The 25507-nt window shown below is 38.2% G+C and overlaps 1 pseudogene; it reads left to right on the forward strand.

Moving 5' to 3' along the window:
- Positions 1 to 6535: 6535 nt before the first annotated feature.
- Positions 6536 to 25507, forward strand: part of LOC122748836 — a 39169-nt pseudogene continuing 20197 nt past the window's right edge.

The raw sequence follows: 25507 nt of genomic DNA on the forward strand, positions 1-25507 counted from the left end.
AGGGTCTATGGAGACCTTTGCACAGAGTAGCTCACGAGGAGCAAGCAGATGGCTGATCTAAGGTTAGACTATTCATTTACAGATAGAACTTTGCAGAACAAACCCTCAAGCAATGCTGTGTCACAATGAAAAACATCCCCCACCCAAAAAAAAAAAAGAATAAAAGAAAAACAGAGAAACTTTCTGCATAGTATGTCAGGCATGGGTTAGACTAGAAGGTCTACCATATTCATTCCAACTTTCGGTAAGGGGTTAAAATTGTAGCTAGTCTAAAATATCTAATGAGTGGTTGCCAATAAATTAGAAGCATTAGCAAGAGTTTAGACTTTTAAACATTTATTAAGGAGAATAAGAATTTGGTGAAGAGAGAGAGAAAGAGGCCTAGATCCATCTATCTATCAAAGGGAGAGTGCATTTTAGCTCCACTCTTCACAAGAGTCCAGACGAAAATGAGCTAGAGAGCTAGCCTAGCCCCTTCTTCCTCCCACAAGCAAATATCACTTCCTGACGCCAAAGAAAAGCTGCATGGCTTGCCCTCAGACACCTTCTCCTCATGGTTGAGCTTTCCTACAGTAGCTCTCCAGCAGGTGGCATCATTCCAATCATTACTGTCCACCCTTTGTTTTTTCAAGAAACGTGGGGTGTTTCCTTGATGAAACAGTCAAAAGTAACAGAATATAATACCCTATGCTAAAAAACAATATGTAAATAACAATATAGAAAAGAGAGAAAAGGAACTCCTCACCTGACAATGTCCCCGGAGCAGGTTGGCGCCAGAAGTGAGAGCCCCTTGGGGCCTCACCAGGTCAGTGAAAAAACAATCAGAGTAGTGGTATTTCACTGGTGGCCCAGAAGGCCTGCTCACCAATGTCAGGGGAGACCCACCGCACCCGCCTCACAGGGAGAACCCTGAGGCAGACGGACGGGGCCTTGGGGGTCACTTGGGACCTCCCACTTATTCTACACAGATAATTATGGGGACTACAATAAAAGAACAGAGAAATGATGGGATATGAGCATTCTCACACTTGAGCAATATATACTGCCCATGCAGTATGCCAGGCTTAAAATAGGTGGATGGGATATACGTCCATGCCACTGAACATATTGGAGGAATCTAAGTCAGACTTAATCAGATGCATGGGAATGAGACGTTCATGGCATCAGGCATATAGGAGGGGGCATAGAAGCCAAGTGTAGAATGAGACGGGTGGGATGAAAACTTCCAGCCATCTGTACAATATTGTGGAGAAAAATTAAACCAAGAGAAACCATCCTCAACCTTTGTCAGAAGCCGTTCCCTTGGCCACACATTGCCTTCATGTATGTCTCCCCTCATGCGACAGTTCAATGTCTACTCTTACATGTATTCCTCTTGTGATTGGATGGCATCCTGGCCAACTAGTGTCTGATAACTCGGAATGAAGGCAATTAATGTCTTAAATGATAAGTTCCCATAATCACACACAGCTCCAAGCTAATTGACTGGTAGCTTTGATAGACAGTATCCATGAGCAAACACTTCCTGATGCCAAAGAAAACCACATGGCTTGCCCTCAGACTCCTTCTCCTCATGGTTTAGATTTTCTATAGTAGCTCTCCAGCAGGTGGCGTCATTCCAATCATTACATTTGAAATTCTCAAAATACATCTTTGCCCTTATTTCCATGAGCCAGTTGTCTGGAAATACATGTAGCTATGCCAGGCCACTACTCATCCCCCCATATTAGCCAAAGGTATGGAGGGAAAGAGATCTTACTGTTATCATACAGAGAAAGCCTTAGAGTATCTAACCTGTATGCCTGGTAATCAATTAATTAATTAGCAACTATTAAATGTCTCATTTTGCCCAAGTAATGTAGCATATTCCTGCAATAATCCTCTGTCCTGCATCAACCCTTATGATGGAATTTCCACATGTGCAATCTGAGACAAGCAGGACTATAGGGTGGTGGTCATTAAGGATGGTTCAATTTACTCTATTTGGAAAGCTTGATCATGCCTCAAGGAGGCAAAAATAGTGAGCTAAGGAAAATTTCCACATACTAAATCAATGCTGCTGTGGTGGTGACCGTGAAGGTGGGGGTGTCTTGTGTATAGCATGGATGGAAATCCCTTTGAAGTGTTTCTGTTTTTCCATATGCTGTCTATCTTCCTGGGAAAGACTGATGCACCGGGCCATGTTATTGAATTGCCTAATGTTTTGAGCACTGCAAGGGTATGAGACCAATAAATATGTATCACACATTCAATGCAGACTGTATCCTTCCTAATATCTTCTCATTCCTTTCTCTTCTATTTGGTATTAATGTTAGAGACTATGATAACCTTACAAACAGAGGCCAGGTAACTCTGACAAACAGGGCTTGAAAAGTCAATGAATGGAATAGCTCTGCATATGAAACAGGATGGGGGCAGCCCTTTAGAGCAAGAATCTGTGCAAATACAAAACATGTTGATGGCCATCTTCAGAAATTGAAGATGAATTCTGAAAGACAGTTCCAATACACAGGCAGGTGTGCCTAGATTAAGGGACAGATGATGAAATTTTCCCAGCTGTCCTAAAAGAAATTGAAGAACATGCTAAAGTTAGCCTGATTGTTAGCTGCTTCCAAATCAGGATGAAACCAACACCATTTAATTGCACACAACATGATTTTCTAGCCTCAAATTGAGTAGGCATATGGCTTTCCATTACAATTCAACAACCATGTCAAAACTTGGGATCTAATTGTAGCTCACATTCCTTTTATGAAATGGTTGACTTGGGCAAGCAACCAACAGCAGAAGCATCAAGCAGGTGTTCCCATCTCGTCCCCTCATTTCCATTGGGTTGTTCTTGCAGACCCTTTGGCAAGATTCCACGCTGATAAACCCGAACCTGTTCATTGTTTCAGATTCATGGGTCAGGAAATGGATGTCTTCAAGCTGATGGCTTCATGTGCAGATGACACCGCAGCATTTGTATTTACCGATGAGGTCATGCAGGGCACCTTTTGATTATGAAACATATGCTGAAACAGCAGGATCTGAACTAAATACAAATAAAAATGTAGGCATTTGGCTTGGGTATATTGATAAACAGAAGCAAATTATGATCTCAGATGAGATTTAGGTTACAAATGCACCAATTAAGATTCTAGTGGGTTTCTTTGGGAGTCAAAATGTTGCAAAGTTATACTGATAGGAAGGAAATTAGGACATGAACAGGGGGTAGGATTGAAGGAAAACTGAAAGCTGTTTTCCTGCCATTGAAGGATGCTGATAATTCACTTCCTAACTGAGATCAGCATCTATTAGTGATGAGTACCCTCCCCTGGAATAGTGTGAATGTTGTTGGAAAACCTTTTCCCTAAATTGCACAAGAAAAAGATACTGAAGGACAGAGAAGGATACTGAAGATTCTACAGCCTGGCTGTGAACCTCCTGAGGAATGTTAAAATACAGGCTACAAGTGGTGCCTAGCTCACTGTAATATCTGCCACAAAAAGAACATGCACAGACAAACTTGTTGTTTGTCATTAATTCTCTAAGAGGACCATGACATTGGGGTGATGTCATGACTTGTGAGGGAGGGAGGGCTATACAAAGTCACCAGCTTCACTCTCTCCTCCAAAACTGTCTGGGTCCCAGTGGCAAGTTATATATCAGGATAACTAGAGATGGCTCCAGATGTTTGAGGCAATGAGGGTTAAGTGACTTGCCCAGGGTCCCACAGCTAGTAAGTATCAAGTGTAGGATCTGGATTTGAACTCAGGTCCTCCTGGCTCCAGGGCCTGTGCTCTATTCACTGCTCCACCTAGCTGCCAAGCACAAGCACACACAGAAAACGTGATGGAAGACTCATCCTTTAGGGGAGATTTGAAGGATTCCAAGGGTTGTGCTCACCCTAAGAGGTAGATGGCTTGCCCAAGGTCATTGTGATAATAAACATCAAAGGAAGAATTTCAATCCTGGTTCCTCTAACACCCTTTACTCTTTCTACCATGCCTCATTGCTATTAGTGAGCAATTGATTATTTTCAATTAAGACATGTCTTTTTCCTGGGTTTTCTCAAAGTACAAATTCTATCTCAGAAGAGTGATATGTTAGATTCTTATACCTTAATATAATGAGTTTTTCAAAATATTCTCTTTCCATTAAAGGATAGAAAGAGAACAATCAGGAAGAGGGGATAGGGTACTTACTACGGGGAAGGATCCTCAACAAGAGAAAAACAGGGTATGGGATGCAAACTTGGCTTGCATATTTTATTAAGACTCAGGCCTGTACACTTTGCAAGAAGTTAGATGCAGTATGATATTGCAGGAAGTAACATATGACATGAGTAGGAATCAAGAAACCTGGATTCCTTCCCAGCTCTGTCACTAACAAGATTATATGACTATGGACAAAATCACTTCACTTCTCTGGTATTATCATTTTATGGGTTCATAGGATCATAGATATAGTCACCTCATCTATAAAATGGGCGGTATTTGGATAGAGCACCGGCCCTGGATTCAGGGGTACCTGAGTTCAAATCCGGCCTCAGAAACTTAACACTTACTAGATGTGTGACTCTGGGCAAGTCACTTAATACCAGTTGCCCCCGCAAAAAAACAAAAAAAACAAAACAAAAAAATGAGCTGTATTTAACCAGACCATTCAGGAGCTCCTTTTCTGTCCTTTACGATTCTGAGTGAAACCTTTGTCAATCCTTGGACCTGGAAAAATCTTTTTTTTCCTCAAAGTTAAGGTCTAAGCCTTTAGCCACTTGCCCAATTCTTCCACAATTATGATACAAAGATGATAGAGACTTGAACTCTGAAGAGGTCTTTATGTGGTCCCTGAGCCACCTCACTGAACTGGGCTTGCTTAACCATCCCAAACAGAAGAAAGTGAACTTTAGGTAGAAAAAAAAAATCACTGATGAGATGTGAAAGGCTTCAGATATGATGAGTCTTTGTAGGAGGCAAGCTGCATAGGCCCAATGAAGCAGAAACCTGGGTCTGTCAGTAAGCTGAGCAATTATCAAGTGAATTCAATGCAAAGAGATAGTCCTTTGTATCCATTCAGATCTTGGACACACATTTTTTTTTTTCTACAAAGGAGCAAGATCTTAAAAACAAAATAAATAAAACAACTATCCACACATCAAAAATAGAAAATCACATATAAAAGTTATAAGACATGCTCTGTTGAAGACCACATGTTTGATTTTAAGTGGTAAATTACTGCTTGAAGGCAAATTTGATGTTCCTAATAATATCTGACATTTACATATATAAACACTTTTTACTTTCCAAAGGATTTTCATTTTCATTACTGAGCATATCATGTGAGTGTCAAGTACCACATATTGCACATAGTAGGAGTTCTAATTCATACCAATTCTGCAAATATTTATTAACCACCTAAAATATACAAGGTATCCTACTAGATACTATGGTTATGTGGGAATTTATTGTGATTTAGAGATCTTGTCTTTGGGCTGAGATTAGAAAGCCTTAGGCCTTCAGGGTTTTTCTCTGTGTAATCAGAGCTGCCCCGCCCCTCCCACTCTGCTTCTGTGGGGGTGGGGTAGGTGGGAGGACTTCTGAGCTGGGCTAAGCTGCGCACAGGAAAAAACCCAGGCCCCGGCAGTGGCACTGTGTGGCCTATGCGCACAGTGGAGATGTGCACGAAAAAACCTGAGGGACTCTGGAGTTTGCTTCACCCAGCCCCCAGCTCCAGGTGGCCGCAGCATGAGGTTCAGCCGGCCCTGGGGAGGCGAGCCCAAGTTTCACCTGAGAGAGAAGGTGGGGGGTTCGCAAGGGGTTTGGAGTTAGGGGCTTTTCAGGTGTTCACTGAGACGGTAAAGAGAGGGGCTGACAGAGATGGAGAAAAAGCTAAGAAGGAACGAGGACGCTAAGGGGCTTTTCAGGAAGGTCTGTGCACTTGGGGGGGGTCATTGCAACTGTAAAGAATTAGTTGTTATTTGAGGTTTTTATGCCTCAGCGAGCACTGGCCTGGGGCTCCGCAAACCGCACGGTGCTCCACCCACTGGTTGTAGCCATTGCCAGGGCTCTGGCACCTCACATCATCACCACTCCCTGACACCTACAAGGGCCTGGCAAAATTATAATGATTGGAAGCCTAGTGAGGGCAGTCATGTGACTGTCAGAGCGGCCATCCCATTGGCTGGGGCTGTGTGGGGTGTTTCTAGGTTTGGGGGAGGAGAATTGGGCATTCTAGGTGGAAGTTGGAAAGCGACAGGCGCTCTCCTGCGTATTTTCAGCTGAATCCTGGGCTGTGGTATTTTTTCAGGTATTATAATTTCCCTTTCCCCATTTTATTTCCTTTCCCTTGATCCTACTGATCCTGTTTGTGTGTGTGTGTGTGTGTGTGTGTGTGTGTGTGTGTTTTAAGTTTGTTCTTGTTAAAATAAATCTTGTTCTGTTTTGAGGGAGGCTGCCGGTCTCCTTCCTTGCACCAATATTGAGGCGAGCCGCTTAGCTAGCACTCCCCAATTAAAAATTGGTCCCCACACGACAGTACAGAAAGGGGGTTCACAATGGAGACTGAGGCTACGGTAGTAAGAGAGAAGTTAAAGAGTGAAGCAGGGGGCTTTTTAGTGAGGGGAACACTAGAAGAAGGTTAGTTGGTACGGAGATGCAGGACACTAAGAAAGTTGTGGGCACAGCAAAGAGTAAGGGCAAGCGGCAGCAGGAGAGAGACATGCCGGAAAACAGCCAGGTCTCATATAATTTTGCATTTCTTTACCCTTATGTCATACATTTATTTTATTTTTTTAGTGAGGCAGTTGGGGTCAAGTGACTTGCCCAGGGTCACACAGCTAGTAAGTGTTAAGTGTCTGAGGCCGGATCCGAACCCAGGTACTCCTGACTCCAGGGCCGGTGCTTTATCCACTGCGCCACCTAGCTGCCCTCATACATTTATTTTTATAAATAAATCCTGCTTTGATTATAAAAGAGGCTGTTTGCTTATCAATTTGGGAGGAGCAAGTGTGGAAAATTTTAAAGGGCCCTAACAGATTGGCTTAGGAAATTAATAGCAGTCAGATAGCCAGCCAGTCAAAAGTCAAACATCCACAGATTAGGCCCCCAGTTAGATTAGCCCCCAAGTTAGCAAAATATTTTAGCAGTTACAAAGATAAGAATATAAAGAATCTGTCCCCAAGAAAATACAAAGTAGATCAAGGCAATTTCAAGAGGGATAGGAAATTCAAAAAAATCCTAGTGTATGTATGAGTTAAGCACTGTACTATGCTTTGAAGGATGATAAGGGAGGGTACTAGAGAGAAGTGAGGACAAACAAATGTTTGTTGATTTTATTTGATATTCATATATCTTATTTCAAAGACGTCACATACTTATGACATGAAAATGTAAATATTATTACTCTTGTTTGACAGGTGAAGTAATTTAGATTGATAAATGAATGACACAGCTAAAAGAATTAGTCAAGTCAACATGCATTGATTAAACTCATATTCGGTGCCAGGAACTATGCCAAGCAGTGGGGAGTCAAAGAAAAACAAAAAGCAGTTCCTGATCTCAAGAAGTTCACAGTCTATTTGGGGAGACAGCATGCAAACAACTTTGGACAAACAAGTCATATACAGGACACATTGGGCATAGTTTCAGATGATTAAGGAGGACCGGGAAAAGGCTTATACAAGGTGGGATTTAGCTGAGTACGGAAGGAAGTCAGGGAGGCTAAGTAATAGTGATGAGGAGAGTGTTCCAGGCTTAGAGCCAGGGGAAATGCTGAAAGTTGGTGGAGTATCTTGTGTAAGGAAGAGAGGAAAAAAAAAAAAGGCAGCAAGTGTCACAGGATCAAAGCGTATGGAGAGGGTTATAAGATGTCAAGAGACTAGAAAGGTGGGAAGAGTCCAGTTCTTTAAATAAGAAAATTAAAATCCTACTGCTAGAAGGGGACTTGAATATCTTCCAATGTAGAGGAAAACCCCCAAAAATAAAATGATTTCCCCAAAGTCATTCTTAAGACAACGTTCTTGTTAGTGTATACATTGTTCTCTTGGTTCTGCTCATTTTTTTTTATTTTGCTATTCATTATTTTGCATGTCTTTCCATGTTTTTTCTAAAATCATTGAGCTCATCATTTCTTTTTTTTCTTTCTCTTTTTTTGTGAGGCAATTGGGGTTAAGTGACTTGCCTAGTCACACAGCTAGTTAAGTGTTTGAGGTCGAATTTGAACTCAGGTCCTCCTGATTCCAGGGCCTGTGCTCTATCCACTGTGCCCCTAGCGGCCCCTCTCATCATTTCTTATAGCACAGTAGTATTCCATCAAAATCATATGCCACAACCTGTTCAGACATTCCACAATTGATAAACATCCCTACTATTTCCAATTCTTTGCCACCATAAAGAGAGCTGCTATAAACTAAAATATTTTAGAACATATAGATTCTTTTCCTTTTCCCCTAATTATCATAAATTAACATTATAAAAATGATTTTCCTGAGACTGACACTAACATTGCTAATCAGTTTATGAGACAAGCTGAATAGTTTGGACTTGACGAAACAATGGTAACTAAACTGGAGGTGGGGGCAGGGTGAAGTGAGGGAGTTGAAGTATCTTGTGAATAGCAAGTTGAAATAAACGTGAGGATCAGTGTAGCATCCATGCCCTTGGTGTTATTGGGATCTGATTAGTTTATTACCTCATAATTCACGTTTCTTTTTTTTGGTAAAACAAATATTTTTATGAAGTAAAGTTTCGAGTTCCAAATTTTATCCTTCTTTTCTTTCCTCCCCCCCACCCAGGTCAGGCATTCAGATATAGGTTATATGTATGTAATTACTTTAAATGTTACCGTATTAGTCATTTTATAGAAGAAAAATTGAATAAAATGAAAGAAATAAAGCAAAAAAGCATACTTCTGTCCATGTTCAATCAATATCAATTCTTTCTTTGGAGGTGGATAGTATGCTTCATCATTAGTCCTCTGGGATTGTCTTGGATCATTTTATTCCTGAGAATAGTTGTCATTCATAGTTCTCCATCAGACAGTATTGCTGTCATTGTGCACAACGTTCTCCTGGTTCTTCTCACTTCACTATACATCAGTTCATGTAAGTTTTTCCAGGTCTTTCTGAAATCATCCTGTTTATCATCTCATGGCACAATATTATTCCATTACAATCATATACCACAGCTTGTTTAGATATTCCCCAACTGATGCACATTCTTGTTGTTTTCCAATTCTTAGCCACCACAAAAATAACTGTTTTGATATTTTTATACAAATAGGCCTTTTTCTCTTTTGGGGGGATGTATTTGGGATATAAACCTAGCAGTGGATTTTTCTGGATTAATAGGTATGCACAGTTTTATAGCCCTTTGGGCATAGTTCCAAATTGCTCTTCAGAATGGTTGAATCAATTCACAACTCCAGCAGTGGATTAGTGTCCCAGTTTCCCCACACTGCCTCCAACATCCAACATTTTTCTTTTTTGTTATATTTGCCACTCTGATAGGAGTGAGGTAGTACCTCAAAGTTGTTTTAATTTATATTTTTATGATCAATAATTATTTAGAGCATTTTATATGAATATAGATAGCTTTGATTTCTTTGTCTGAAAACTGTTCATATTCTTTGACCATTTATCAATTGGGGAATTACTTGTATTCTTATAAATCATTGATTCCCTTGATATCCTCAAGCTTTTGTTCTTCCAGATTAATTTTATTATTTTTTCTAGTTCTATAAAATACTTTTTATAGGTTGATAGGTATGGCACTAAATAAATATTTTAATTTAAGTAATGACTCAGATTTCTATAGCAAGGGACAATTTCTCCTCCTGTGGCTTCCTAGAGGAAGATTTATTTGTTTATTGTGTAGTCGTGAGAATGAGAACTCAATTAAGACAAGGTAAATTATTAGGATGCAAATTGTATAGAACACAGACCTTAGAATTAGAAAGATCTGAATTCAAATAGATCTCAGTCACTTATTAACTGTGTAATCCTGGGCAAGTTACTTGACCTCTGCCTCAGTTTTCTTTCTTTTTTTTTTTTTTTTTTTGGTGAGGCAATTGGGGTTAAGTGATTTGTCCAGGGTCACACAGCTAGTAAGTGTTAAGTGTCTGAAGCCAGATTTGAACTCAGGTCCTCCTGAATCCAGGGCCGGTGCTCTATCCACTGCGCCACCTAGCTGCCCTTGCCTCAGTTTTCTAAACTGTAAAATTGGGTTAATAATTATATCTACCTTCCAAGGTTATTGTGAGATTCAAATGAGAAAATAGTTTTAAAGTGATCAGCACAGTGCCTTGGAGCATTTGTTGTTCAGTCATGTTAAATTCTTCATGACCGTGTAGACCATACTGTCCATAGGATTTTCTTGGTAAAGGTACTGGAGTGATTTATCATTTCTTTCTCCAGTAGACAAAGGCAAACAGAGGTTAAGTGAACTACCCAGGGTCACACAGATATTAAGTGTATGAGGATGTATTTAAATTCAGGTCTTCCTGACTCCAGGACCAATTCTCTCACTACTGAACCATCTGGAACATGGTACACACTTAATAAGTCCTTCCTCCCTCCGTCACTCCCTCCCTCTCTCCCTCCCTCCCTTCTTTCCTTCCTTCCTTCCTTCCCTGTTAGAATTTGCCTATGATGAAATTTTATCTCAGACTTTTCTGGTTAGTGTATATCAATGGGAATCATTTGAACTAGATTTTCTCCCCCACAAAGATTGTCCCCCTTGTCTGGAATTCACCAAATCCTTAATTCCAACACTTAGAATTCCTTCCTTAATTCAAATAATCAGCAAACAATTACAAAGTGATTCTAATGAAAACATATTAAATAAGCTTTTCTTGATGTTCTGAGTTATTGATACTATTTTGTATAATTCCAGATTTTGATTTGTTCATCCTGGCATTTCACATGATATACTCTTCACATAAGTTAAATAAATAAGGTGACAACATACAGTCTTATGATAGTCCATTTACAATCTTAAACTAGCTAGATGTTCCATTTTCAATTCTAACTGTTTCTTCCTGGCCTGTATACAGTTTCCTTAGGAGACAAGTAAGATGAGTTGTTTCTCCCATCTCTTTAATGACTTACCAAATTTTGTTCTGATCCACCCAGTTAAAGGCTTTATTTTAGTCAATGAAGCAGAAATCAATGTGTTGTTGTTGTTATTGTTGTTTTTCTGGAATTCTCTCACTTTCTCCATATTGCAGCCAACATTGGCAATTTGGACTCAAGTTCTTCTGACCCTCTATGAACCAGCCTGCTCATCTAGTAATATTTAGTTTACATATTATTAAAGCCTAGTTTGTAGAATCTTAAGAATAACCTTCTGGTGTGTGTTGTGTGTAATTGTTCAGCATTTTGAACAATTTTGGCATTGCCCTGTTCAGGACTGGGACAAAAACTGATCTTTTCCAATCCAGTGGCCCCTGTTCAGTTTTCTAAATTTGTAGACATATTGAGTGCAACACTTTAACACCATCGTCTTTTAGAATTTTATAGAATTCATCTGGCATTTCATCACCTCTGCTAGCAACTTATATTTAGATAAGTCTTTAAGGTTAACAAAGCATTCACCTATTTCATTTGATTCTCACAACACTCATGTGAAATAGGTACTATTAATATCCCCATTTTTGTTGTTGTTTAGTTGTGTTTTAATTGTTTTAGTTGTGTGCAACTCTTCTTGACCCCATTTGGTGTTTTCTTGGCATAGATACTAGAATGGTTTGCAATTTTTTTTTTTCTCCAGCTCATTTTATAGATGAGGAAAATGAGGTCAATAAAGTTAAGTGAGTTGCCCAAAGTCACACAGCTAGTAAGTGTCTGAGGCCAGATTTGAACTCAAGAAGGTGAGTCTTTCTAACTCTAGGTCCAGTACTTTATCCATGGTGTCACCTAGCTGCCCCCACTTTACCCCTAAGAAATGGTTTCTTTGAATGATTAATGGATTTTTTTTTTTTTAGTGAGGCAATTGGGGTTAAGTGACTTGCCCAGGGTCACACAGCTGGTAAGTGTTAAGTGTCTGAGGTCGGATTTGAACTCAGGTCCTCCTGACTCCAGGGCTGGTACTCTATCCACTGCACCACCGAGCTGCCCCGATTAATGGATTTTTAATCAACTGATTAATGGAAACCTCCCTATAGCACAAAGTCCATCTCAAGGTTCCCTTCTTTTTGGGTTACTTCAGTATTTGTTTGCTTAGAGATAATTAACAACAGTTTGGGGAGTGAATCTTTTTTTTTTTTTAATAAGTCTTCTGAATTGGAAAGAATATAGAAAGCATTAGGTGCTGGCAATACTGAAGGTGAAGGGTTAGCAGTCAAGTTTTAATTTGGGTTTTAATCATGACATTCCCAAACAATCAGCTGAGCTTGCAGGAGGAAATTAAAGAGGAAGTTGAGAAAGAAGAGCAATTTATGAACAGCAGAATAACAAGAGGCTGAATGGGACCCAATTTGGGTTCAGCCTTTAGAAAAGATACCCTGAAGAAGGATGTGGGATAAAGCCTTTCTTTGGGTTTTAAAGAATGGTTACACAATCTCCAGATGATCTGGTAAAGACCTTGCCTTTGTTGAAGTTCCATTTGAACTATGCTAGCCATGTTGTCATATTGTTCTGTGACATCTACGTTCTTTTAAGTAAAAAAAAAAATACACTTATTTCTCTAACTTCTATTAATTAGTATTGATGGAAAGGTCTTCTAAATTTCTTGAAAATCTTTTCATGAAAAGGTACTAAAGTAGTGTGATTACCATTGACTATTTGACATTCACAACTGATGGTCAGAAATAAGGATTTTACCTACATGGATGAATGTATTTACTATACAGAACATATTCAGGCAATACCATGAATAAATGGCAAGGCATCCACTTGGATTAGGGAGCCCTTTTTATGTTAATTTGCTTACAATTCATGAATAATTGCCTCCTGGAAGAACCTGGAAGATCTAGGGAGGTAGGTGAGGGGATAGAGTGCATTACTGGTAAAGAATTGTCTCTCACACATACACCCCAATTCCTGAGAGTTTCAAAGGATACAGCCTTACAAATCTTCCCCTCTAATTCTGGAATGGATTTTTCAATTGTCCTTTTAGAGAATCAGACTTTTAGTATGGTAATTAGCTAGTTTACTTAACTGAGAAGCAAATATCTCTGTGATCACTCAGGCTGACAGAGAGAAAGAGAGAGCGGGAGAGCTAATCCGTATTCTAATGACTGCAGATGGCAACACCATCATACATCTCATCTGTTCCTAGGTGGAAATTTTCTTATTAATACTCAAACTTATGTCCATTTCAGATCGGGATGGTTTTTTATGTCGCCCCTCATTTCCCACTGGGGTTGGTAATTAAAAACTCTCCAGAGTAGACCATAGTTAATCTAAGTTCCTTCTTCCCCCTAGAGCTTTATAATTATAAAGTTACTACATTTATGGCTTTATGCACAGCCTCATGTTTTATCTGTTTCCAAAACAACAGTGCTGCATTGTGTGTGTGTGTGTGTGTGTGTATGTATGTGGTGTATGTGTATACAGGAGATATTGGCACAATGCATAGACTGAGGTGATACAGGTACAAAAGGACAAAATGACAATGAATAGGACTGAAAATGATTTGAAATCTTAGTCTTGGCATGCATTGGGATGGGGAGGAGAGTAAGCTATTTTAGTTACTGGTTTGGAGGTCAACTGCAGTTGCAGTAACCCAAGCCAGGTTGCCAACATCTTCCTTTTGGCTTGGGAACAAATTGCCTTCTGCTGTCCACTCTGGATAGCCACCCTTTTGCTTTTGAAACCAATAGGCAGTTTGGACCATTGAAATCCAGTTCAAAGGCTCATAAAAGTCAGTCTACCTGAACTGCATTATGGATGCATTTGCTGCCTGTTTTGATCTTTTCCAATGACCATCTTCTTTTTCTGGTTTATTACATTCCATAAGTATATTGAGTTCCATGGTCCTGATTTTTAAGGCTGTACTAATCTAGCAGTTGAAAGAATTAGTGGGAAATGAATCTATCCCTTCACTGAGTGAGTTATGAAGAGGAAGAAGTTGTATTCATTACAAAGAGATCCTACTGTACTTTTTATAGTAAAGAAATCAAATGAAAATTACTTTCTTACTTGTTCCTCTCAGATTTACCTTTATTCACTTTTGTTCTTAAGAATCCCCTATCAGGCTATTCTGCCATGTTTATTTGAAGTCCTTCTGTTCTATGCTATGTGAAGATGATGCTATTCATTCTCTAACTCAGATTTATATGCTCATAGATTTAGAGTTGTAAGGGGATCCAGAGGTCATTTAATCTTAACTTCTCTCTCTCTCTGTCTCTGTCTGTGTTTCTCTGTGTTTCTCTCTGTGTGGTTCTCTGTCTCTGTCTGTCTCTCCGTATCTGTCTCTCTCTATCTCTGTCTCTCTGTCTCTGTCTCTGTGTCTGTCTGTCTGTCTCCCTTTTTTCAGAAGGAACCCTGGTATACAACTGTTAAGTGGGAGAGGTAGGATTCACACTCATCTCCTCAGATTATTAATCCAACACTATTTCTAAAGTACCATAAATGTTTACAGTGCTGTGTGTTCCCTTTCTTCTTCCCCTCACTCCATCCTACTTTCCCATTGATGAATTCATACTAGGCCATATGTTCTCTTTCCTGAGGAATCCTTTTTAAAGAATCTGGGCCTCAAGCTTTTTTTTTTTTTCTTTTTTTTCCATCTGTAAAATGATCATATTGGATTAAATGACTTTCTAAAGTCCTTTCTAGCACTAAATTAATCCTACTAAATTCATTTACAAGAGGGTTGAAAGTTTTCTCTGAACACAAAGAGAATGTAGTTAGTCACTTCTTCTAGAAATTGTCCTTGACTTCCTAAGTGCCGTATTTTCTTAATGAGGTATGTATTAATAAGTATATTCTGTCCCTTACCTGGATACTGTTGCTGCTTAGCACTTTATTCTGTGGTTCCATGGTAAATTATAAATTCTGACATTAAAACAATTATTAAGGCAGTTATGGAGTGGATGGAGTGTTCAACCTGCAGTCAGGAAGATCTAAGTTCAAATCTGGCTTCAGTCTCTACCTAGCTGTGTCTCTTAACCACTATTTGTCTCAATTTCTTCAACTGTAAAATGGAAATAATAGCATCACTTACCTTTCAAGGTTGAAATGAGGATGGCATGAGACAATATTTGTAAAAGTGCTTAACAGAGTGTCTGGCACATATTTGCTTTTTCCCCCCTTTCTCCAATTGAAATAATCCATCCCTCAGACAGCTGCCAAGTTGATGGTCCCAAACTCATGTCTGACCCTGTAACTCCTCTGCTCAAGAGGCTTCCGTGGCCCCTTTTGACTTTAGGATAAAATATACTCTTGTGGGGCAGCTAGGTGGAGTAGTGGATAAAGCACTGGCCTTGGATTCAGGAGGACCTGAGTTCAAATCCAGCCTCAGACACTTGACACTTAACTAGCTGTGTGACCCTGGGCAAGTCACTTAACCCTCATTGCCCTGCAAAAACAAAAGAAAAAAAATACTCTTGTTTGGCATTTAAAACCTTCCTTAATATGAGCCCAGGCTAATTTTCCAGGATGGTTGCACACATTATACCTTTAATAGAACTATTCTAGCCAAACTGACTGATTTGTTGCTTAGATATTCCTTCTTTTTTCTCATTGCCTTTGAGTTAGTTGTCACCACCCATACTGGAGAAGCTTTTTACTTTTTTGAAACTTTCTGTAAAGGTGAATTCAAATGCCAAGAAATGTTTCTTAATTCGGATTCTCCTATTTGGTAGAGGCCCTTCCCCATCAGAGTGGGCATGTGTGTCTACACATATATCCTGTCTTGTTCAGCCACAGCAGAATGGATAGAGAGTTGGCCTTTGAGCCAGGAAGACCTGAGTTCAAGCCCCATCTCTGACATATATTGATTTTTTGACTCTGGACAAAACAGTTAACACTCTCATTCCTCCAGACATCTCTCTAAAATTATAAATTGCAGATGCCTATCTGCCTTGATGGTAAAAGTTTCCTCAATTAGGAATTCTCTATATCTGAGTTTCTTAAACTGTGGGTGGGTCATGAACCCATATGAGATTGAATAACTGAATGTGGGGGTGCTGAAAATTTTGGCAATGGTAAAACACCATGTATATCTATTTTATATACCTCTCTCTCTCTCTCTCTCTCTCTCTGTGTATATATATATATATATATAGGGTCACATAAAAATTTCTCTGGCGAAAAGGGGTGGTGTGTGGAAAAAGTTTAAGAAGCCCTGCTCTATATCAATGAAATCCTTGTCTGGGACATATCTTATATATTCCTGTATTTACTTACTAACATAATGAATATTTTATCTTCCTAGAACAGGGGTAATTAATCTGTTTGAGTTTGTCATGGATCCTTATGACAGTCCTGTGAAGACTTCATAGAATGTTTTGTTTTGTCTTTTATTAAAATTAAATATTGATTAGTGAAACTAGATAGACTTTTTTTTTTATCCAAGTCATGGGCCCATTGAAATCCATTTAAGAACCTCAGCCCTAACAGAATGTAAGGCAAGAAACATTTTGTGTTTTTGTCTTTTTGTCTCCATCCCCTTAGCACAATGTTTATTACAAAGCAGGTAATAAATAATAATTAAAAAAAATTAATTGATTGATTAAAGTGTCAGAAGCCTGGGTATAGAAGGAAAGACTATGACTAACTCTGAGCTAAATGATTCTCCTTTTTCTTTTCTTTCTTTCTTTTTTTTGGGGGGTGGTGGTGAGGCAATAGGGGTTAAGTGACTTGCTCAGGGTCACACAGCTAGTAAGTGTCAAGTGTCTGAGGCCAGATTTGAACTCAGGTCCTCCTGAATCGAGGGCCAGTTCTTTATCCACTGTACCACCTAGCTGCCCTGAGCTAAATGATTCTCAATCAGTTAATATAAACATATTGATCAAGTGAAGTCAACATGAATATATATATATATACCAGGCCCCATACTAATCACTGGGAATACAAGAAAAGGCAAAATCAGTTCCTCCTCACAGGTAACTCACAGAGAGAGACAACATGCAAGCAACTGGATACAAACAAAATATATACAGGGTAAAAAAGGAGATAATCTCACAAGGAAGTCACTAGTATTAATCCATCACTATCTGCTAAACCAAATAAAAGAGGCTCACTTGTTTTTGGTTTTTATTTTTTAGTTAAGCTATTATTTTTTGGGGGGGAGGGACTAGAGGGGGGGTGATATAACCCCAAAGTGATATCACCTTGACCTAATAATGACAATTCACAACTTTATGAATTCCTTAAATGTAAACATTAGCAGGCTTTGAAGAGCAAACCTATTTAATTGTAGCTTTCCAGAGGAAAGTAACAATCTCTCCAGCCAGAAATGGGCCTATCAAGTTGTACAAACAAGTGAAAGTGGAGGAGAGGAGGTTAAGAACAAAACTAATCAAATTTATTGGGATGGGTCATTATCAAGTGGTCAAAAGGAAAACAATTGCAAGAGTTGAACAATCAGCATCAAAGAACAAAATTAAGTGTCTTGGTCCTAAAGATGCTCAAGGTCAAAACATTCTCTTCCTATATTTTGTTTTTGTTTTTTGGTGAAGCAATTGGTGTTAAGTGACTTGCCTAGGGTCACACAGCTAGTGTTAACTGTCTAAGGCCAGATTTGAACTCAGGTCCTCCTGAATCCAGGGCTGGTGCTCTATTCACTGCACCACCTACCTGCCCCTCTCCCTATATTTTATGTCCCCAAACATTTGTTTGGTAATTCTGAGGTGTATATTTTAAGTGCCATAGCAAATTTTGCGTGAAAATTATGATTCCTCTTTCTAAGAAAAAGCTTTTTAAAGAGTTGATTTGGTACAAATCTTAAGTGGATAAATAGATTTTTAATTAATCTAGATTCCACCAGGTAACGATAGTGTGTATGTGTGTGGGGTTGGGGTAGTATCATGAGTAAATTTCGAGATAATTATGAAAGGGGCATAGACACTATTTGTGTCCTCTTTTATGTACACACACACACACACACACACACACACACACACACACACAAAAATAGTCTCTTAACAGAGGGAATGTATTTCCCAATATAACCTTACCGGTGTGCCTCAACCCTGACCTGAAGGGACCATTTCCAGGACTAAGGTTGTAGGTAAATTTTCATGGCCCATTTAGTCCTTGGCCTCTCTGCTTAGCCTGCCAACAAAGGGGCCAATTAGTAAAGACAATTGTGATACATTTTTTTTTTCCTGAGACAAATCCATTTCCATTGGGACATGGACTAAGCCCACCAACACATTTTGCATAAGAAGAAGAATCAGCTTCTTGAAGGGCTAAAGAAGCATGAGCTGATGGAAGCAAGTCTTACATCTTTTGCAGAGGTGAAGGGTCCAGGGAGGGTAGTGGAGATTCAAATTGTTGAAATGTGGATGAGAAATGAAGGGAAAAGCTGTTTTGTTATGTGTTGTGGCTTTTTTTTTTTAAATCTGTAATGATAACCCTGAATTTTCCATTTCCTTTTCATAAAGCATTCAAATGATGCAGTATATATTTATTCAAGGCTGTTATGAAAACAGCACAAAATGAAGAAATCTTGCTACATAAAAAGGGAAACAAAACGTAATCTTTTACTTTGAATTTGTCTGGCAGTATCTTATAAAATCTCTGTGTTATAGGAAGCTTTTAATCTATCACCCAAAGCCTAAGTTACTCATTGAAAATACATTTTTATTGAATTGAATTTAAATTATTTAGCCATTTTTATAGGCATAAGGTAATCAGATACATAATGTATCACGCAGCTCCCCAGAACGTCCTGTGCGCTGCCTTTTGCTAATTAAATCTACACCACTGTTAGTAGGGGAGAAAAGGGGATTTTTTCTTCTTTTTCCTTCTTTTATTATGCTCAGTTCCTTTTTTAAAGGAAAAATAAAGGTCAGCTGTTAATTAGCAACTTTCTGAAAGTATCCATTAATATTACATAAATTACTGCCTCCAAATTCAATTAGAATCTCGGGTTGTATTGGAACTAAATAGATGATTTAATTTTCAGGGCACATTATGTAATAAGGTCTGTGGAAGAAATCGATACAGGTACAGTAAAAGAACCCAGATGTAACTGAGTGCATGTGTCTCTTTACTTATACATTCTTCAAGTGCTGAAATTCCACTCTATCTATAAGTAAGTCACTGTGTAGATGCTACATTAACTCTCTTAGGGACACTGGGGTATTGCCCCACAACAGTGATTTATTTACTCAATATAGGGTTGACTCTTTGTAATCATAGAAAACTATGTGATGGGCATGTTGACAAAGGAAAAGAAATTAGGAAGCATGTGTTCAATTCAAAATCATTTATCAAATGCTTACTATGTGCAAGGGGCTGTGCTAAGTCCTATAGAATTTGGTAAAGTGAGAGAAAGGAACACAGCTAATATATTTTTGGAAATTAAAAAAATAAAACAAACACCTAACTTCATTCAACATGTACTTGTTGAATGTCTGCTTCATGCCATATCTTGTGCTTAATACTGGGGAAGAGACAAAGGTAGATATAATCCTTGCTCCTAAGGATTTTATAATCTAGTAGAGAAGATCAGACATGTCAAAGAGGAAATATAATGGAAGGCATAATATGAAAAGGTAATGGTAAAACCTATGACAAATCCTTTTTTGTGAAATAGATAATCTCCACATAATTGACCTGTAAAACCAGATTGGGAGGGAGGGGGCAAATTGGTTTTCTTGAAATCAAAGGCCTGTTTATCACACTTATCAGACAAGGCAGGCAATCAGAAGACAGGGACAATGGTTTTGTTCCAAGTTGACAAAACACTCCTAAACAGGGAGAAAAAAATGAAATAATGCTAGTTTGAGGTTAGTGGCAAGATTTCTCTGCCTTGTAAAAGGCCTTCCCCCCTCCTGAAATATATTTAGAATTTCTTTATCTTTACTCCTCTATTGCAATTCCTTTGTCTTAGCTTTGTGTATCTTACTACAATGTATGTCATTTTTCCCCCCCTTTCCCTTAGCGCTCTCATTAGGTAAAGAGTCTAGAGTGTGAGAGTTGGGAGACAGGAAGAATCAAGTTCAAATCCTGCCTAATAGGCTTCTTTGAAATGTGTCCCTTGGCACAATTCAAATCATTTCAATTTTAACTACACTTAAACCTCTGAGATGCAGTTTCCTAATCAATGAACTGGACAAAATAATAATTGTAGCACTCACAGAATAGGGATTTGTGAGTATCAGAAGACACTGTTTATTTAGAGCCTGCCACTTGCCAGGCCCTGAAGAGGTAATGACAAATAAAGGAAAATAACCCCTCCCCTCAAGGAGTTTATATTTTCTTAAGAGGAAAACAGCATGTAAACAGAAAAATACAAAATATAAATAAATATAAAAGACATACAGAGCAATTTCTGTCAGAGAGATAATAAAGCTCTTTGTAAACCTGAAAGGGCCCTTTAAATATCAATTCTTATCTTCACCATGTCCTTTCTTTTCCATTTTTTGGCCCTCTACTTATTTCTAGCTAGGCCCTCTGGTTCCCCTTTCTTTTTGCCTCTTTTCATTGCAGTCTTCCCTATATCATTCTTGGCATGTTCATATTCAATGGGAACCTTTAAAACTTCATGAAGAATCACTAGAACTGACAAAAGAGCTAATCTCTTCCTAATAAACAATTCCAATCCTAGTAGCCATAACTAGCTCAGAGATGATGCCCTTTCCACAACATTCTCATTAAATCCAGGGCTTTGTTTGGTGTTTTGGTTTTAAACAAACACTTGTCCCAGCAGTGCAGCTCACCAATATAGAACAAAATTACAATGTACTTCCAGCCAAATTCAGTTTATTGTCTATTTCAGTAGTGTTTCTTATGGTAGCAATTATTCTCTGTAAGCCTGCAAGCGAGCAGCAGAAAACTGAAATCATCAAAGAGTTTTTATCTGCGGCAATTTCAGAAATGGCAGGTAGCTGATAGTTTAAACTTTAGTTCTCTGCAGTAGAATAGTGCAAATAGGAGAATGCCATCTGCCTACTCCTGGAGGCACTTTGAAAAACACCCGAGTTAATAAAGTTGTTGGGGGTTTTGGGGGGAGGGGAAGGAAGAGTGGAGTGATGTGTGATGACTTTGGGTTACTAGTGCACTCCAGAGATGCCAGACAATACCTGTACTACTGTTGTTAGGATAAATGCCTCTGGGAAGACTTTAACAAGTTGGAGTTGGTATGTATATTTGGAGCTTTGACATTTGGATGCTCATCTCCATTTCCTAACTCTTATGCACCACGGTCCACCAAAAGATAGTTATTTTGTTCAACTTAGGCCATTAGACAAAGTTGGACACTAGTGAACAGGAGCCAATGTGTTGGGGTTTGTTTTTGTTTTGTTTTTAATACCGATGTGAATTCCTTATTCTTGGTTACATCCTCTTTATATTTTTTTGGATATCACATAATCCATAAGACCTAGAAACAAAGAATGATGAGAGCAGAACTCACTTTATAGGTCCATTCCCTGTTTTGTTTTAAAGGATATATCAAACAGAAATCTAACATTCAGGTCTTCTGAGAAATAGATGTTGCAACTTCTCTTGCCAACATATTCCAGTTTTTCAAAATTTATAGAGTCCAAAAGTGTTCTGAAGCCTGCCTGCTGCAACTCACCTGTATTTTTACTTGTCTTACTATGAGTTGAAGTAAAAAGTAGCAGGTGGTCAATAAATGCTTTTCACAAATTTGTTAGAACAGGGGTTCTTCACCTTATTTGTGTCATGCACCCCATGGGCAGTCTGATAAATCTTATGAACTATTTTCAGGATAATAGTTTAAAGGCATAAAAAAGAAGATATAGGACTAGAAAGGGAATGAATTATTTTGAAATATATACACATATGTATGTAGATCTAGATCTAGATTATTGAGAGAGAGAAAGAGAGAGGGGTGATCCAAGGTAAATAATCTCTTTTAGAAGAAACTATTTGCATCATCTATCCTCTGCTGTTTGCTCTTCAGGCAGACTCTTTTAGCTTCTCCTGACAGATCTAGTTTGGATTCTTTTGCCACTCCCATTTTACTGTCCTGGTTGCTTTCCAAATTCTCCTTATCTTCCTTAGCCTCTGGAAGCGTAGAGGAATGGAACAGCTGATAGCATCCCACCCTTTCAAAACGGAATTATTTTCATATAAGCATTCTCTAATACTTTAAGGATCTGTCATTTTGTCAGTGTAGGTACTCCTTCCACCACTACAGATCACAGACCCTGATCTCCAGGAGTTGCTCTATACAGAAAAAAAAAAAAAAATCACCTGGTAGACAGCTTGGCAGTGAGATTCTTTGTTTTTAGTCAGGTTTGTCCATTAAATACAAATATTCATTCCTATATCAAGCCCATATTTGAAGCCTTTCCAGCTTAGCAAGGCATAACAGAGCTTGGACTCCACCGGTTTCCCCTTCAAAAACCCAGGGTCACCTCCATGCCAGGGTAAGACTTTAGGAAAGGGTTATGTAAATACATGGGAAATTTATTTTACGTTAACTGTTGTGATTTGCAAAACGGGGGGGGGGGCAACTTAAACATCTCTTCATAATGCTGTTATACAAGTTAACTTTTTCTTATTATCCTGATTTTGGAGGGGGGGGGGATGAAAGAAAAAACAACCACAAAAGACATCACCTGACATCCTCTTGTTAAAATAAAAATCTATTATATTCTCTTTGTGAAATATAATAAATTATTTCCACAGAAAATGAGCCACAGTGACCATGCTTGTGGTCTTTGGCTTCCCATTGACCTGCCATATCTTTTAATATACTGAATTGAAATTTAAGTGCAAACTTGAAAATTGCTATAGTCTTTGTTCGATTGTCAATGAGTCACCAGACATTACCTAAAGTTTTGGAACAAACTCTTTCTATTCTCACATTATCTGTTATGCAAACATGTAATTTTAATATTATTTTAAACATATTAAAATTTTTATTTTTATATCACTATCATTTCCAAATATATTCTCTCTTCCCTTCCCCTACTCAGAGAACAATCCCTTATAACAAAGAAGTTTAAAAACGTTTTTTAAAAAGGCTAACCAAACTAGCCAACTCATCAAGTAATTTTAGCAGTATACTGTATGTGATGTTACATTCCTATCTCTACAAACAGGAATGTAAGTTTTAGGTTTTTGTTTGTTTATTTGTTTTTTTAATCTCTTCTTTGGATCCAAACTTTTTTTATTGTAATTATACATTTTTCAATTTGCCTATTTGTTTTGGTTTTGGTTATTTTTTGTTTGTAGTTCTTTTACTTTATATTATGGTATACATTATTTTCCTACATCTGCTTATTTTACCTTGTATCAGTTCATATTAATTTTTCCATGCATTTTCTGAATTCTTCATGTTCATCATTTCTTAAGGGACAGAAATATTTCATTATATTCATGTACCCAAATTTGTTAAGCCATTTTTCAATTGGAGGGCATTGACTTTGTTCCAGTTTCATTACTTCTATAAAAAGTACTGCAATAGATATTTGGGGATATATAGGACCTTTCTATCTTTGACCTCTTTAGGGTATACTTTGTAGGCATTTAAAAAAATGATATGAATTGACTTTTACCTTGAGAATGTAAAAACTCAGTCTCATATTCAGTTACTTTCAATTTATAGAACTAAGTTTTTAAAATGAAGTACTTTTAAAAATGTTTTAACAGGAATCTTGATGGTTTGTAGGATCTTAAAGATAATTTTTCTGGTATCTCATTATACATTTCCTATTTTGTTGTACTTTTAATAACAATAATCACTGATAATTATGTAGTATTTTATATATTATGAAATTTTTTTTTCCCCTCACATCTCATAACAAGAACTATCCCCTTGTTGCAGACAAGAAAACAGAGTTTAAGTGATCTGGCCATGGTCACAACAGCTAGTACTTATTTAAGTTGGAAGTTGGAATATAGAGATATGGTCATTTGGATAGTATGATACACTGAAAAATATGCTAAATTTGTTGTAAAAAAACCCAGGTTTCTGTCCTGACTCTGCCACTCTGGAGAACTTTAGCCAGACTCTAATGAAATCAGATCTGTTGGATTCTCTGTGTAAAATATAATATGTCATTTCCATAGAAAGTAAGCCACACAGACCTGTAAGGCTTTGGAAAAATGATTTAAGCTTTCTGGTGAACCCATTTATAAAATGAGGAAACTAGACTAAATGGCCTCTAAGTTTCCTTCTAGGTATTCCCTTATGATTCTGTGATAGTCTTTTGTCTGGAAGAGGGCTACTGGGAAAGGGAAGCCCAGACACTTTGATACCCAAGGCCAGATCATTGCTAGGAAAGGAAACTACTACCTTGAACTAAACTATCTTCCTGATCCTTTAGAGCCTCATCTGGATCACTGAATCAATTGCTTTAGAAGTGATCTCTTCGGAGCAGCTAGGTGGCACAGTGGATAAAGCATTGGTCTTGAATTCAGGAGGACCTGAGTTCAAATCTGGATTCAGACACTTGACTATTACTAGATGTGTGACCCTAGGCAAGTCACTTAACCCTCATTGCCCTGTTTAAAAAAAAAATGAAAAAAAAAAAGAAGTGATCTCCTTGGATAGGTAGTGCTATAATACTAGGACCCAGTGAATTCATCCTTTTTTATCAAGTCTTCCTCCTCTACCTCACTATTTCTTGGGGAAATGGAATTGCCTCCCTGTGCACTTTTTAAATCTTACTTATTTGCTACATGTACTTTTATAGAGCATTTTCTCTACTGACAAAAATAAACCGATTTTCTTTCCATTCTTAGGGAACATTTGCTAGAAATGAGTAAACCCCAATATCTAAAGAAAGGCAAAAAGAAAGACAAAGGGTAATCCTTAAACCTAGACAACTAAATGCCTCTGCTGAATCTCTCTGTCTCTGTCTCTTTCTTCTTCTCTCCCTTACTATCAACACAAAGAGAAGCTTCATGAAAAAATGGAACAGAGAAGGCAAGAATGTGGTCAGGCAGTAAAGGAGTGATAAAACATATGCTAGATGAGGATTGACATATATAGTGACACTGAAGAAGAAGCAAATGTGTCCTGTCCTCAGAGCTATTCTCTGATATTGAAGAAGCTTTTGCTGAAAAATAGGATATGCTTTGTCTTGTTATAGGCCCTGCAGTTGATACAAAGGAAGGAGGATTCAGCCCTTCTCATTATGCCACTCATTTATGAGGGTCTTGTCCAGTCTCAAATACTGTAATTTCCTGATCATGAAAGTCTGCTTCCTCTTCTCTTTTGCCAAAACTGACCTAACTCAGGTCTTATTCAGTGTCTGGGATCTGATATAATAAAAGTACAGTGTGTGTGTGTGTGTGTGTGTGTGTGTGTGTGTGTGTGTGTGTGTGAATGGCAGGGATGATTAAATTCCTCCCTGATCTTTAAAAAATTTTTTTTCATTTACTAACAATCCTGGGAAGCATCAGGACTACATGTGCTACCCACTTAATGATAACAGG

Source organism: Dromiciops gliroides, chromosome 1 (assembly GCF_019393635.1).
Source record: "Dromiciops gliroides isolate mDroGli1 chromosome 1, mDroGli1.pri, whole genome shotgun sequence".
Lineage (NCBI taxonomy): Eukaryota > Metazoa > Chordata > Mammalia > Microbiotheria > Microbiotheriidae > Dromiciops > Dromiciops gliroides.